Genomic DNA, 17096 nt, shown 5'->3' on the forward strand with positions numbered 1-17096 from the left:
GGGGGGATGGGTGAGCCCGGTGATGGGTATTAAAGAGGGCATGTTCTGCATGGAGCACTGGGTGTTACACACAAACAATGAACGATGGAACACTACATCAAAGCCTAATGATGTAATGTATGGTGATTAACATAACATAATAAAATTAAATTAAATAAAAGAAAAAAAGAAAGTAACATGTCTGTTGGAAGACCTAAAATAGCATTAAAAACAGGTAACATGGGGGCTGCCTGGGTGGCTCAGTCGGTTAAGCATCTGACTCTTTGGATTTTGGCTCAGGGTCCCGGGAACACAAAGGATTTCTACAGTTGCATACTGCATGCAGTGCAGAGAATGACTAAGGCCAATATTGTAAGGCCTAAAACGACCTTCTGAGATGAATGGATTTGCTTTGTCCTCATAATGAAGATGTAAGGAATTAATTTGTCTTAGCAAGTAATGTAGATTGCAGATAGGCCTGAAATAAACATTATTATGTAACTGTGGGGGAAAGCTCTGAAATGGATTCTGAATGACAAATTGCGGCTAAAGAATATAGACTCTATTTTCTAAGTGACACCTATTGAACTCATTAGACAATTAATACAAAATGGGATTATATCCTTTGATGCTATTTGCAGAAGTGACATTTACCAGCTTCAGATTACTAAGTGAATCTGAGTTAATAAAAACAAAAGAAAGGAATATGATAATACTGCAGAGCTGTGTATATTTATATAGCATACGTATGAAACAGTATATAGTGATATAGTACACAGATTAAGTTATATATTTAAGAATCATGGTTTTTTTGTTTGTTTTGTTTTTGGTGGAGTGGTGAGGTGAAGTGGTCAGAAGCAAAACATTTCAAGAAAATCATGAAATAAATCCAAGATCAGGTTGCTAATAAACTATTCCTTTAGAGGAATACAATGTGAACTTTTGACATATAAACTAATACAACATTTCAAACCCTGTTCATCTTTTGTCCAAATTTTTTTATTATTACCCTAGCCTGAATGGCTCCAATTAGTTATGCAGTGAAAAATAAAGCTGTAACATTTAACAAACCAGGTCTAAGGGGAAGACTGAGAATCCCAACCTTCTGATGTTTCAAAATCAACTAAACTTTAGTTTCAGGAAAAAACAAACACACAAACAAAAAAACTGGAAAATGATGATATACAATAAATGTGAGTAAAAATGATATTTACTTTGTTTTGGGGGTGTAGATGAGTTCAGTTCTGGATAAAACTGTACTATAAAAATAGGACCTAGAATATGCAGTTTGTATTGTAGATTAATTCCTCCTAAAAATTGCTAACATGATTAACAAAACTCAGCTATTTCAGTCAAGTTAAGATACAAAGGATTTCAACCACATATTGCTAGTTAAATTATATATACAATAAAAAATTTGTCAGCTGAGATTGCATTTTCTTTTCAAGAGACCACTAACCATTCAATTTTAGGAAATCTATTAAGATACTACATTATTTAAAAGGTTAAGGAAGGGGAAAAAGCAATTATCTTCATAGATGTAGAAAAGGTGTTTGATTAAATTCAACATCCATTCCTGATGAAAACTCTTAATTTAAAAAGTAATAGTTACTATTTTAACATTAAAAATATATATGTCAAGCTGAGATATGTATTTCAAGCTGAGAGTTGCAATCATGCTTATGACCACATTAATGGAAGCATTCTTGTTAATACAAAATATGACAAGTAAAGATATTATCTCCACTGATACTGTAAAGCTTCTAGGACTACTCTCTAATGGAATTATACAAGAGAAAAATGCAAGCTCTGCTAGAATTTAAGCTCCACGAGGGTTACAATTTGTCTCTAATTCAGTATATATTTATTATTGAATTAATTGCCAAAGTACATAAATTAAAAATAAAAAATATTTGTATTTTCAAATTACTATGATCATTTATTTAAACACCCCAGGGAAGCAACTGAAAGGCAATTAGATATAAATAATTAACAACAACAACAACAACCACCACAAAATTTAGGATTTAAATAAAGTCTAAGGCAAATAAAGAATATTTCAATAAATGACATAAAAGACCTAATTTGGAGCTAGATGATATTCATATGTTAAAAGTAGTAATCAATGCTAAATTAATTGATAAATTTGATTTTTAACTATTAAAATTGATTAATCAGAGAAAGACAAATATCATGATTTCCCCTATATGTGGAATCTAAAACACAAAACAAACAAAAACCAAACAGACTCTTATTTTTTTTAAAGATTTTATTTATTTGAGAGACAGAAAGAGATAGTGACAGAGAGCAGGAGTGGGGAGGAATGGGAGAAGCAGGCTCCCCAGTGAACAGGGAGCCTGAGTGGGGCTCGATCCCAGGACTCTGGGATGACGACCTGAGCTGAAGGCAGACGCTTAAGTGACTGACCCACCCAGCTGCCCCCAAACAGACTCTTAAATACAGAGAACAAACTGGTGGTTTGCCAGAAGGGAGGTAGGTGAGGGAATGGGAAAAATAGATAATGGAGATTAAGAGGTACACACTTCCAGTTATAAAATACGTAAGTCATGGGGATGAAAGCTACAGCATACAGACAATAATCAATAATATTATAATAACATTGTATGGTGACAGACTATAACCACTTATCTTGGTGAACACTGAATATGTATGGAATTGTTGAACTGATATGTTGTACACCTGAAACGAATATAACATTGTATGTCAAATATACTTCAATAATAATAATGATAATAAACTATTATAAATTAAATATGAAATAAGTAAGAACGTCCAGGAGCAAGGTATATCCTACTGGGCAATAAAATGTGTTACAAAGTTGCAGTTAAAAGAATATGTTAATAGTTCAGGAATATACACTTTGAAACAAACAAAAAAAGTACAGAAATAGACTCAAGTAGTTATAAACATAAAATGAGATTTACAATCCAAATCAATGAAAGAAATGGATCAATTAATGAAACCCACAGCTCAAGTTACCAAATGCTTGATTATTCTAACCTAAAGAAATTCTGGCTAACTTGATTTATGAGCTGTTCTGTAGTAGTTGACCCACCACCCATAAGACTACCGAAGACTGAAGGAAATGGAGAGAATTCTTGCAGATGCCAGAAGGGACCAAGAGAGAGAAGGAAAGCAACTTCACAAACCCCGAGATTTCCCCCTTCCCTCCTGCTAGTGCCGCCACTTTGCGCTTAACAAGGCGTATACTTGCCTATCGGTGGGTGGCGCCTGCGCAGACGCAGCCATGTCTTCCCTCTTACGTCACCTTTTCCCAACCTCCGATCACCTACATCCACCTTCAAAACCTGGAAAATCCATAAATAATCAGCTCCCCTTATCCTCCCAGAGGCGGATTTGAAAAATGTCGTCCACTCCCCTTGCTTGGTGCCCTGCAAGGACACCTTTTCTCTGCCGCAGAAACTACTGTTGGTGTCTGCCTTACTGCATACCTGGCGGTCGACCTTCTTAGGGTAACCTCAACAAACTGAGGGACAAAAACCTGAGGACAGTTAAAGCAATTTACATTACTTATTGCTCAAACAATGATGCATGAAAGCATGAAAATACTGAAGGAAAACCTGTGAGAACTCAGAAGTCATAACAGAGTGAAAGCACGGAAGATGATTACTTTGATTTTTTAAATATAAGGTAATAAACATAAAGTCAAAAGACAAATGATAAAATGGGAAAATAATAGTTTTCGACACATACACCTTACAGAAGGTTAATTATAGCTTTATATTTAAGTCATGCATATTCTCTGACAGTAATAAGGAAAAAACTCCTCCAAGAAAAAAAAATATGAAAAGATATTTCACAGAAAGTAAGATAAATAAATTCTTTTTTTTTTTTTAAGATTTTATTTATTTGAGGGAAAGAGAGAGAGAGCATGCCAAATAGCCCGGGGGTGGGGAAGAGGGCAGAGGGCGAGGGAGAAGCAGACTCTCCACTGAGCAGGGAGCCCCACCCGGGCTTTATCTGGCTTTAGGTGTAAAATATTTTTTTTAAGATTTTATTTATTTATTTGTGAGAGAGAGACAGGGATAGCAACAGAGAGCAAGAGTGGGAAGGAGAGGGAGAAGTAGGCTCCTAGCTGAGCAGGGAGCCCGACGTGGGGCTCAATCCCAGGATCCTGGGATCATGACCTGAGCCAAAGGTAGATGCTTAACCGACTGAGCCACCTAGGCGCCCCCAAATATATTCTTATCAATATAATAAAATAATTTTAATGCACTTGCAATTAAATAAATATATATTAAAATAACAATGAGATAGTACTTTTTAACTAAACAGATTGGTAAAATATAAACTATCGACTTTACAAGTGCTGGTAAGCATGTGGAAAACTAATACTTTCATCCAGTGATAATGTAAAGTGTGCTTGGAAATTTGTTAATCTCTATCAAAATATAAAATGCATACTCCCTTTGACCCAAATTTTGCTTCTAGGACTCACTTATGGGTACATGTCTTCTGTGCAAGTCTGTGTGCTATTCAGGAGAAGAGGACTCAGTTTAAACCATTCTAATGGGTAATTTTATCTTTTAGTACAATAATATTCCTTTAGATCTGTTCCTTAACCAAACCAAGGCTGCTCTAAAAGCAAGTATTTCTTGATGAGGGTAAAGCTGGGACTGGGATGGGGTGCAGAGGTAATTTGGCATTTTCTTACTGCCAGTGACCTCAGAAAATTTACTCAAAGTGCAAAAGTCATTCCCTATTAAACATCTAGGAGACAGGGATAGTCCTAGACATTTATATAAACATTGCTTCTAATTCTTCCATTCACTCATCAGGGTAGGTGATCTCATCCACATATTAACAATAAGGGAATTTGCTTTTCAGGAGTGGAAAAGCAAGTTTGGACCCCTGAGGGGAAAAGATATGATAAGATAACATGGTGGCATATATTGTGTAAGAAGAGAGTGAAGAGAATTTGCATTCCTGCAATAGCTAATGTCTATAGCTGAGCTTGGAGAGAAGAATTCAGTATCACTTTATGTTAATCTCTAGGTCAATGCAATTAGTTTCACCCGGAGAAAATTTGCTTTCCTCAAATTTATATAAATTAACACCGGAAGCTAGAAGTCAGCAGAAGTTAAATTTAAATTTATAGAAGTATTCTCCTAATCATCTTGCAGAATAAAGAAGGGTAAGCTTAGAGGCTCTTTACACTGAAGCTAGACAGAAGAAAATATTCCTGACCAAGTCTATTTGGTGAGCTGGAATATTTACATGAAGGGGGTTGGGTAATTCCTATTTATGGGAGTCTTGATCTCAGTTAGGATATATATATATATATCAGCTATATATATTATTATATATATTATATATTATATATATATATTATATATCAGCTATAAATATCTGCAAATCCAATAGACATGACTTAAAAAAATAGGAATTTTATAGCCTCGTGTAACAAGTAGAGAGGCAGAGTAGGCCCAAGACCAGTTAACAGATTGGTTCAATGATGTCAGGGCTTCTCATCGGCTTCCCTGTGACTACGTCAGAATTATAAGATGGCTGTCAGATAGTAAGCATCATACCTAAAAAAGGGAAGGGGAAATCTTATATTTGTGTTTCTCCCTACAAGTGAAGATAACTTCCCAGAAGCCCTCTAACATTTTCTTGTATGTCTCAATGACATGGGCTGAGTTTCATGCTCATCAAAATAATCACTGGCCAAGTCAGGAATCCCCATGGGCAACTCATTTTAATCAACATTCAGTGCATGGGATGGGTGAGAACCCCACAAAACACATAAGACCAAGCTTGAATAGCCAGTGTCTGCAAAATTTTTATGGAATCCCATTGTTTTTAAATGCAGGATGATTCCTCAAAAATTGGAAAAATTGTTTCATATTTTCCATTCATTTCTCATAAAAGTTCTTCCTAAAATACCAAAATGGATACATTTCTTTCTTTATTTTGGCACATTAACACACACATACACATATATCTTATAAATATGTTTTGTAATTATTTAATAAGCATTCTAATTCTGATCTCTTTACCAATGGGACCAACATGGCTAGCACGCTTTCCAAATTGACCATGGTAAAACACAAAAGCAATTCTCATAGTCGAGATGACACCACATCTTGTGAATCTCTCACTTAAGTAAATAATGAAATATTATTAATCAGCCTTTTCATTCACTCCTTTTTCAAAAGAAGTTTTAAATTCAGGTGCTTCCATAGTCTCAGTTAATTTCAAAACCTCAGGGCTGAAAAAACCCACTAATTTGGAAAAAAAAAAAAGTCCATGGATTTATTTTATTTCTACTGATTGAAATATATTGGTTTTTAGAGGAAATGTCTTTTGGTTCCAAATTATGTATATTGTGCAGCCTCTGTATGTATTTTCCAAGTGATTTAAATGAATTTGAATCAGCTCATTAGGTTCCAGATTGGTGCTGAACATAATGACTCATTCCTAAATTAATATTGTCTACCCTGAACTACTCCTGTCTAAATCACTTTAATCACTGGAAAGATTCATACTTTTCAAAAGGACGGCCACATTCAAATGAATTCTGCAACAGTTCATTAGGTAATGATGTCATTTATGTTCCCTGGGTCAGCAACTGTGTTCCTGCTCAGCTTTAAAAATGGACTGACTGTGAGCAGATAAACAGGTACTTTGTATGCATTTGACATTCATACATGCACAGAAGGGAGGCATTATGTTGACATGAAATGTTTCAATTTGGGACATTGCTGTCTCAGATTCAGCCTCGTTTTTGTTTTCTTTTCTTAGCTTAGCAGCTTTATTGGACACATGTTCCTGTCTTTCAGAAGCAGTTAATGTGTCAAATGCTTTGTCACATCTCACTGACACCAGACCGTTAAAAAGGAGGTTCTAACTGGACTCTAGATTGGGCACAACATAAAGCATGCTTTTAGAGAGAACATCATATTTGACATTTAAATGAGGGCTACTTCAGGAAGATCCTGGAAGCAGGAGACCTGAATTACATTTCTATGGAATAGCAGGTAAATAATCTCAGACTTCCCCCTCTCCCTGTCCCTTGAAATTAACAAAAAAAGAACAAACTGGGAGTTAAATGTGCTTAGCATCTTAGCATACTGATGACTGATCTTTGAAATCAACTTGTCCAGCAGTTCTTAAATGTGTATCCAAGAATAAATGTCAGGCCAATTCCACATGAATCACTAGGGGAAGAGTCCCCTGCCCTCACCTAGAAAGTTCTCCTGCAGGTGAGACCCACAAGAGCATGTGATTCATCTTAGTTCACAGTGCTAGAAATAAAACAAGAACTTTTTTTTTTTAAGATTTTTATTTATTTATTTGACAGAGAGAGAGAGACAGCAAGAGAAGGAACACAAGCAGGGGCAGAGGGAGAGGGAGAAGCAGGCTTCCCACCGAGCAGGGAGCCCGATGCGGGGCTTGATCCCAGGACCCAGGGATCATGACCTGAGCTGAAGGTAGTCGCTTAATGACTGAGCCACCCAAGCGCCCCATAAAACAAGAACTTAAACTGTGATCCTAGTAGCAGATTCACTAATTTACTAATCTATTAAATCATCCAAACGCATTTAGTATGTGAAATCTCTACCTGTTACTGAGTGATCAAGACCTTACACAAGGATTTTTAAAACATGATATCTAATTTAATCTTTACAACAGTTTTATGTTATGGACAGAACACAGTTGGGACAGGTAATATCTGCTCTGTGATTATGGGCATCTCAGAGTTGGAAGACTTGAAGCTTGAGGTGGCTCAGTGGCTAGGGACTAGAATGTTTTCGGTATTATCTTCATTACTTGTTTGATGGTTGATGCTGGCCATCTGCTAGGAGCTCACCTGGCCTTCTCAGCTGTGACACCTACATGTTGCCTTCCCACGTGGCTGGGGTTCCTCAAAGCATGGTAGCTGTACTTGGGTGAGCATTCTAACAGAGCCAGGATGAAGCTGAATCACCTTTATATGACCTGGCCTCCAAAACCAATTAATTTCACTTCTGCTCAGGTCCCAAACCTGCCTAAATTCAAGAGGAGGGAACACATAGACACACTTCTCAATGCAAGGAGGATCAAAGTTGCATTAAAGAGCATGAGAGATTGTTATGGCTGTCTTTAATACATGAAATCTACCACACCCTCTACTTGACTGAAATCGTGGAAAAAAGCCACTAGACCAGAGACCATGAGCAAATAACCAAATACTATGGATTTCTCTATAGGCTTACTGGTACAAGGCCCCAAGTAAAACTCTATAATGGAATTCTAAACAGCATGTTTAAAATGCTATGCAGGTGAACCAGTGACTGTTTTTATGGGACTCCTTTCTTTCAATCAGGGACTTTTTCTTTATTCTCTACACTCATGCACAGAGCAAAGTATTTCAAGTTATACTAGGTCTCCTCAGGCAGAAAAGTTGTCCATTTTCTTTATATTAAGTAGAAGAAATGGTTTGAGGAAAGACACACAAGTTAAGAAAAAAGCCCACAGGAGAACACACAGTCTATTGAAACCTGAAGAAATGAATTCTGCTGAGAACTTATTTCATGATAAGTTTTTATTAATTTTTTTACAAATTTCACAATTAGATTAAGATGTGAAACACAAATATTTTGATAATGTGACTAATTGTAACTAATGTATTTTCTCCTCTTGTAGATGGAGAAATCTTTTTCTAACCTATCCTACCTCTGAAGTTATCCAGGATATTTTTTTTTTTCTCTTCTATCTAGGACAAGGGTGACAAAACATAAAACATATCCAGGAGCCCGAGAGGTGATGGTAGTTAAGTAATGTGGCTGGTGAGAAGCAAGAGCATTCTTTAGACAAGGAATATGCTAAGAAGACACATATATAAATATGGTATGTGTGTATGTGTAAGATGGGAAGAGAGAATAATCACCTAGCAGTGAGAATTCTGCAAAAAAATGGAATGTGCATTCTCATTCTAAAGAGTGTATTAATCATTGAGCTTCAGATAATTGCTGCCTTATTCCCACAAGTAACCCTAATGTTTCCTGGAATATTAAAAATTTTGAAGAAGCTGGAAATTTAGATTTTATCCAAAAAACCCCAATACTTAAAAAAATTATTGATGAGAACTTCATTTTCCATAAAATACTCTAGCACAGAAGAGGCGTTCCTTCATATTCTGCTATCTTACGGTATAGTACTTTGGGGAAGGCTCAATATTTATTCAGTTTTTTGGGGGAGGGGAAGGTTTGATGTGTGAACCAAGGTCTTAATCATGAAATGCCTTAAAGGTGGGACTGATTATATATTATTCAATCCCGAATCACTGGCAACCAACACAAAATCTGGCACCAAAACAGTCCTAACAAAAGAATGAAAAAAAAAAATATCAGACCATTGTTTCAAAGTTAAATGACTTGTGTAACCTTAGTATTCCAAAAGACCAAGGAATGGACTTCAAGCCTGAACTAGCCAGGGATAGAAATCACATGAGGTAAATCTTCATTTCTTTATAGTCCCTGATGGAAACATAGCATATAGTCAATTGGCCCAGCTGGGTTAAAATAAATCATTTTATTCTAACTTTTGTTTATTTCTGAAAAATTATGTATAAACACATCCTCATTGCAAGAAAATTCAAACAAAAAACTTATCCATGCTCATACATCAAAGTCTCCCTTCTGCTTCTTTACTCCCAATCCCCTTCTCAGAGACAACTGTGGTTTACATTTAGACATGTACTTCTTTTTCTATGCCCACTTACATGCATTCATGTATGTATCATTTATACAGTATCCAAACGAATCATTCTATATATTGTTCTGAAATTGGCTCTCCCCCCCTTAAGTGGAAAATTTTTGAATTGGTAAGTGCTGAATTGCTTTCTTTATCTGTGTGTCTTCTTTTGCAAAATTGTGTAATACCTCATATTGCCATATATTTAAAAAAGTGTTTCCTTATGGATAAGTGTTTCTGTCCCTAGTATTACTTTTAATATGAATCTGCAATAACAAATCTTAGATGGGCTATTTAGCATGTGAACATGTTCCTATGGTACATTTCTAGACATGTGTTGTTGATGAAAAGAACTGAATCCTTTAAAATATTGAATTCATCAAATATTGAATTTCACTTGCTAGTACTAACCTGCATTCCTTTTAAATGCTTAACAAATTTAATATTCCACCACAAGTAAATGAGGATATCTGTTTCTTCACATTCTTGCCAACACAAACATTATTGATGCTTATGACTTTTGTTTCCAATTTAACAAATGAGAACTGATAATTTGTTATCAATTTATGTTTCTCTGAATGCCGGTGAATTTAGGTATATGTTCATATATTTATTGATCATTTGTGTTTTTCTCTTTACATGAATTACTTGTTCATATTTGCCTAATTATCCCTGGGCCCTTTTATTCACATTTATTACATTTTTTATATATTATACATATTTAATCCATGATTTCTTAAATATGTTTAAATTTTTTCTTTCTGCCTATATATTTGGCTTTAAGGTAATTTCTGTCTTTGTAAGTTAAGAATGAAAGAATATGACCTGGTCAAGCAACTTAATCTCTCTGTGCCTTAATTTTCTCAGCTAAAAATGTTAATAACATAATATGGTATTTTGACTGTTGAGCAGATACACATAAATCGGTAGCACTGTACTTGGTACATATTAAGCAGTCAATAAATGTTAACGATTATAATTTTGTGTTAATAACCCTTTAATTGGTGGATTTGTTTCTCATATTTTATTTTTGTATCAATGTTCATAAATGAGCCTGACTTATAGCTGTGTTCTGTACTGAGCTTTATGAATTCTATTAGTCTCACAAAATCAACTAAGCAAAGCAATATAATTCATCTGTGTTTTTGTTCTCTTCAAGAAGGAAGCAGGGATTTATTTCTGAAGGTGACTCATTTGGTTTCAGAGGTTCTTAACTCCAATGTCTATTTAAGAAATAATCCGCAACTGGATAAGCACACACATAGCTCCAATCCAAGTTTTCCAATCAATGATAATGATGAAAGTTCATGTGTCTGAAAGATGATACAAACAAGTTAAAGTTATCATAACTGCACTTCATTCTTCACTATAAACTTTTCTCTCCTGAGTGAGTAGTACATGACTTGTCCAATATAAAGGGTCTTGATGAGGTCAGAATTCATTGCCAAAGTCCCACAGATTCGATTCCTATCATTTGTTATCCATTCACAGCCATGCAAACCATGCAGACGGGAAACGAATACAGGCATGTAGCATTATTTGGCCACAAAAAAATCCCAGTGATGTAGACATTAAGATAAATTCCATGATGTATCTTATTTTGATGAAAACACTCACTTGAAAATGAGAAGGTTGATCTATTTCTATGTCAAGGGGAACTCAGAGAAAACAAAATATTTATTCAAACCAGGCAGAAGTCAAGTCACGGAATAGAGCCCTTTTTAAAAGGGGGGCTACATGGAAGCAAATGTTGACCAACTAATAATTCTTTTTTTTTTTTTAAGATTTTATTTATTTGACAGAGAGAGACACAGCGAGAGAGGGAACACAAGCGGGGGAGTGGGAGAGGGAGAAGCAGGCTCCCATCAAGCAGCGAGCCCGATGCGGGGCTCGATCCCGGGACCCTGGGATCATGACCTGAGCTGAAAGCAGACGCTTAATGACTGAGCCACCCAGGCGCCCCAACAACTAATAATTCTTGATGAATGACATTGCTGATATTGGTGGATGAAAGAAGTAAAAGTAAGGCAAGATGGAGGAAATGACAGTGTGGGAGATAGTATTTACTGAACACTGATAAAGGGAAATGAGGATGAAGAAGGATTAGAAAATGAGGGCAAATAAGATAACTCAAAATCGCAAGGACTTTTATCTTTTAAAATTTTTCTCTAGTCATTCATAGAAATAGACAGCATTTTTTCATTTTGTCTTATATTTCTGTTTTATTCAATTACACCAGTCCTTGGAGACTTTCTTCTTTCTGATTAATGTCATTATTCAAAACGTATTTTGGAGAGAAAGATCTTAAACTGAACATAGTGGGAAAGTCATGTTTTTTATGTCTCAAAACAGAAACTCCGTATAGAATCAGCATACCACAATGTTCTAATGTTTAAAAAGAAAAAAAGAAAATCCGTTTCTTCCCCTATCTTTGCCAGAAGCTTTAGAATCCCAGACTTTTATATGCTAGGAAATAGAGTCATACCTTTTATCATCTCTTATATACAAATCTCAGAGTGTACATTATTTCTGTCTGAATGTAGACAGTACCATTTACCCACATGGTTGCCTATTCTTCACTGTTTAAAAGAAAACAAAAAATAATACTTGTGTTAAAACAATTGAATGAGTTAAATCAGCATGTTGAGGAGCTATCTTCTCCCTAGGAATATTTAGTAATGCTGTCTATCAGACAACTTTGTAACTTATGCATTTTTTAATAAGGAAGGCATGGTTCCATACACTGCGTAAGTACTCAAAAAATAATTATGATGAAATTATCCCCCAATGAAATGATAAGATTTAATTATTCAATAAAAGCTATTTTTGTTTTAAATTCTTCTTATTAAGTTATTGAGAGGAAATAAAAATATATTCATTTTTAGACTTTTAACAGTTCATGTTCTATTAAAAGAAAAAAAAATTTTTTTTAGTATTGGAGCACTTCACTTCCAGGTAAGTTATAGTAGATTTCGAAAGTTTCATTCAGTTGATGAATTTTAAAACCTAGATACATTACAATGCTTGTATTTTAAAACATCAAGGGCTGTAAGGAAATGAGGGCTAGTGGAACAGAAGTCCAGAGAGGAGAGACAGAGCAGAGGTGAATGGAAGACCCCAGTCATTTTTGTTCTGGTGGCATTTATTAGGTTTGAGTTAGGAATTGAGATGTGTGGCACATTTCAGGCAGGGGAACCTTCCTAGGGAAGAGAAAACAGCAAATCTTTCACCCATTATGCAGAGCTAGAGTGAGAAAGGGCACAAATGGGGAGACCTCTTATACTGTTGTGCACTTGCTTCTAAAATTTCCAATTCCTGGAGCTGTACAGAAGACTAAAGAAATAAGCCTAAACATTCCAAATGGCAAAGGAGTGTCCTGGTCTTTATGAAAACACCACGGAGTAGGCAGTGTGCAGGCTAGGAGGTGAAATCCAGACTTGGCCCTGGCAGAAAACTTCATGCCTTAGAAATAGAGGCAACCAAAGATCTTTTTACCAAAACTGTAACCTGATTTGGATTGAGGTTGTCAGCCACATTCTTTCTGCCTAACAGAGCACGGTGTTAAACCTGTCTGGCTGAGTATCATATAGTCTGGAGTCTCTGGTTCTTTTTTACACAATCAAAACACTAAACTTAAAAAAATATCAAGGCTATGTGACCAGTAACTAACAATTAAAAAAAAATAGACAATAGAACAAGACCCATGAATATTGAAATTAGCAGAAGATTATGAAATACATGAAAATAATTATGAAAAATATGCTCATGGGATAGACAAAAAAAAATGGGAAAAAGAGGTAAGAGGATGAAAAATTGCAACCCCAAACTGGAACCTATTAAAAATAAGTGGACACTTTTGAATTAAAAAATAAATATCTGAAATTAGGAACTTCATGGGTGAATTTAACAATAGATTGGACATAGCATTATTAGTGAATAGAAAAACAAGTAAAAGAAAAATTCAAAACTGATGCACAGAAAGAGGAATGGAAAAAAGGGTGAGAGACATGTCACACACATTCAATTAGTCTAATAGTTGCATAAACTGAGTCTCAGAGGGAGAAAAGAGAAAGAACATGACAGTAGAAATAGTTAGAGATAATCACCAAAAATTTTCCACAACTGATGAATGACATCAATCCAGACACAAAAGTTAACAGAAGAAGAAATTGAAAATCTAATCTCACATCTGAATCTGAATCAAGAACTTGACTTTGTTATTAAAAACAAACCCAGAAAGAAAGCCCAGACCCACACGGCCTCATAGTGAGTTCTTCCAAATATTCAAGGAAGAAATAATACCGATATTGAACAAATTCAACCAGCAAGTAGGAAAAAGAGGGAACACTTTTCCAGATCCTTTGTAAGACCCAGGGAAACCCAACACCAAAACTTCACAAGGATATTAAAGGAAAGGAAAATTACCAACTAATTTCTTTCAGCCACATAAATGCAGTGCAATCCTAGAAAATCAGACCCAGCAACATATAAATAGGACAATATATCACGAAACGTGTGGTTTATTCCAGGAATATAAGGTCGGTTTAGCATTTCGAAAATGCATGCATATGTTCACCAAAAGACATGCACATGAATATTCATAGCAGCAGTATTCATAAAGCCAACCTGGAAACTACCCAAAGGCTTATCAACAGTTGAATGGATAAATAAATGATGGTATATTCACACAATGCAATACTATATAGCAATGAGAATGAACAAAATATAGCCACTCACAAATATAGTATTGAGGGAAACAAGCCAGAAAGAAAAAAAGTACCTATTTAAGATGCAATTTGCATAAAGTACAAAAAGAGGCAAAGTAATCCATGATGTTAAAAGTCTGGATAATGGCTCCCCTGGGGTGGAAGAAAGATCATGATTAGAAGGAGGCATGAGGCGGACTTCTGTGTGTTGGTACATTGTGTGTTACATTTGTAAAAACGTATTAAGCTTTACACCAATGCTATATGCACTTTTCTGTATGTATCATAACTTCAATGTCAAATTAAGGAATAAATGTGTTCTACTTGGGAAAAATGTCTCACTTCAGGATTATCTATCTAAAAAAAAAGGAATTTAGTCCCCCCTTCCACCACTCATCATGTTGGTCATTTTAGTGACAATACTCAAGAAAATAAGAGGTGTGGGATGAAGTATTATTTAAAGTATTGGGACTCTGTTTATGATTCATTTACTTAATCGGGGATTGCATTTGCCTTTCACAAATGATTATAGGTTTACATTTTCTGCAGGTGGAATTATTCACTCCAGGATGAAACAGAAGATACCCACTGATCAAAAGTAAGAAAATAAAAGATATGGCTGGAAAAAAAATAATCCTCTCTAACAAATCCATTAGAGAAGTAGTTTAACTTTGAACAGCATCATTTATAGAATCAATTTCATAATTTTCTATTTTGGCAGATTTTCAAAGTTTTCAAAATATAGCTAGTTCTGTAATTTAAGTCCCACAGCAGTAGTGCCGAGTTAATTTTCTAATTTCTTAGTATGAGAGTCAATCTGCATAATCAGTTTCTGAAACAATGGTTATATTTCCCCTGTTAAATATCTGCTTAAAGGAGAGTATTCTTTGATCTGTGACTTACAAGGGAGAAAGATAACGAACCTAAATACAATGGGTCCAAATCAACACATTTTTAAAACATTTTTTATTTAAATTCAATTTAGTTAACATATAGTGTCTTATTAGTTTCAGAAGTAGAATTTAGTAATTCATCAGTTGCATATAACACTTGGTGCTCATTATATCAAGTGCCCTCCTTAATTCCCACCACCCAGTTACCCCATTCCCCCCACACCTTCCCTCCAGCAACCCTCAGTTTATTTCCTCTAGATGAAACTAGAGGGTATTATGCTAAGTGAAATAAGTCAGAGAAAGACAAATATCATATGATTTCACTCATATGTGGAATTTAAGAAACAAAACATGAACAAAGGGGAAGGGAAGGGAAAGTAAAACAAGTTGAAAAGAGAGAAGGAGGCAAATCAACACATATTTAAGAGCATCTAAAATGCTCTGAGTCCAAGCACTAGCTGTGTGGTAGCTAATATGTTAACAATGGCTACTAGTTTGCAGATAATTAAATTAAAGCAACTTTAAATAGTTGAAATTAATAATGTAAATACAGAATATGTAGATAGAAAAGAAAGGATTTATGTTCATAGTATAGAGTTGGGGAGGGTGGCTAACTAGGAAATGCATTCATATACATTCCCCAGATAGATAAAGTAGAACTAGCCCTCCTGAAAGAAACAGCTTTTGCAAAGTATTGTGTTTTCATGGAAATGTAAAAAGTATAGTATCAATCGATACAGTTGGCAGTTGGGAATAGATTGTCAGAACACTGGCTTTTGCGTGTCACCTATAGGCAATGGGTCCTTATGTAAGGGTTCCAAGGGCAGAGCCATGATTAGGTCTGCCTCTTAGTGACTCAGGCATTAGATTGAAAATAGATCTGAGATGGTGAGGAGCTGAGCAAGAAGAGTGGCCGTGGATTCATAGAGGTCGCCCCCAAGGACATGCATAGGAGAATAAACTATTAAGTGAAATTGGATACAATTCTCAGTCATATTCTGTTATTTTGTGTGTGTTTGTTGTTTCAGTTTGTTTTACTGGTCATTTTAGATGCTCTTAGCGTGATATGCACGAGAAACACCCCCTGCCCCCCCACCCCCACTTATGGAGTCCTAGTTTCAGATCTGGGAGTAAAAGCATCTGGAAATCCTTCCCCTATAGCTGTAATATACTTTGTTAAAGTAACATTTCCAATCATCAGTGTTTCTGATGTGCTGTGTAAACGTTCCCATGAGACTTCTGCCAACAACTGTGGACCATTGTGGGTATGCATTTGTAAGTATCCTAAGATATCTACCCATTGACCCATAACTTCTTATCCCATAATAATGGAAGCCGTGTACATGCCCTGAAAGAAACTGACCATTACTCTGTTGGCCCATCACTCTTCCCCACTGGAGGCGTTAGGTAATCTTTCAAAACACCAGTTAACACAAATAATGAAAATTTGCTACATTCTAAGGTAGAGGAGCTGAAACAAATACAAGTTGGGCTTCTATCTTAGAGTATGAGCTCAGTATCCTGAGAAACTAGCACAGAGCTGGTCACATGGTAGAGGGTCAGTGCATACTTAATTGAACTGAACTGACTGGAAGAAATTAGTATTTTTCACATATGAGAAGTTTTTTTGTTATACCAACTAGAAGGACCTTAATAGCCTTGATTTCTTCCACAAATTGGCCAAAAGCTAGTCCTGTTCTAATGTTTGTGTCATTGTCTCCCTGAACTTAAGTTATTAAACTCTGATCATTAATTTTCTAAACTTCATGGGGAACAGTGTGGTCACAGTGAAGTAGAA

This window comes from Leptonychotes weddellii, chromosome 1, assembly GCF_054177405.1.
Source record: "Leptonychotes weddellii isolate Sample4059 chromosome 1, ASM5417740v2, whole genome shotgun sequence".
Taxonomy (NCBI): domain Eukaryota; kingdom Metazoa; phylum Chordata; class Mammalia; order Carnivora; family Phocidae; genus Leptonychotes; species Leptonychotes weddellii.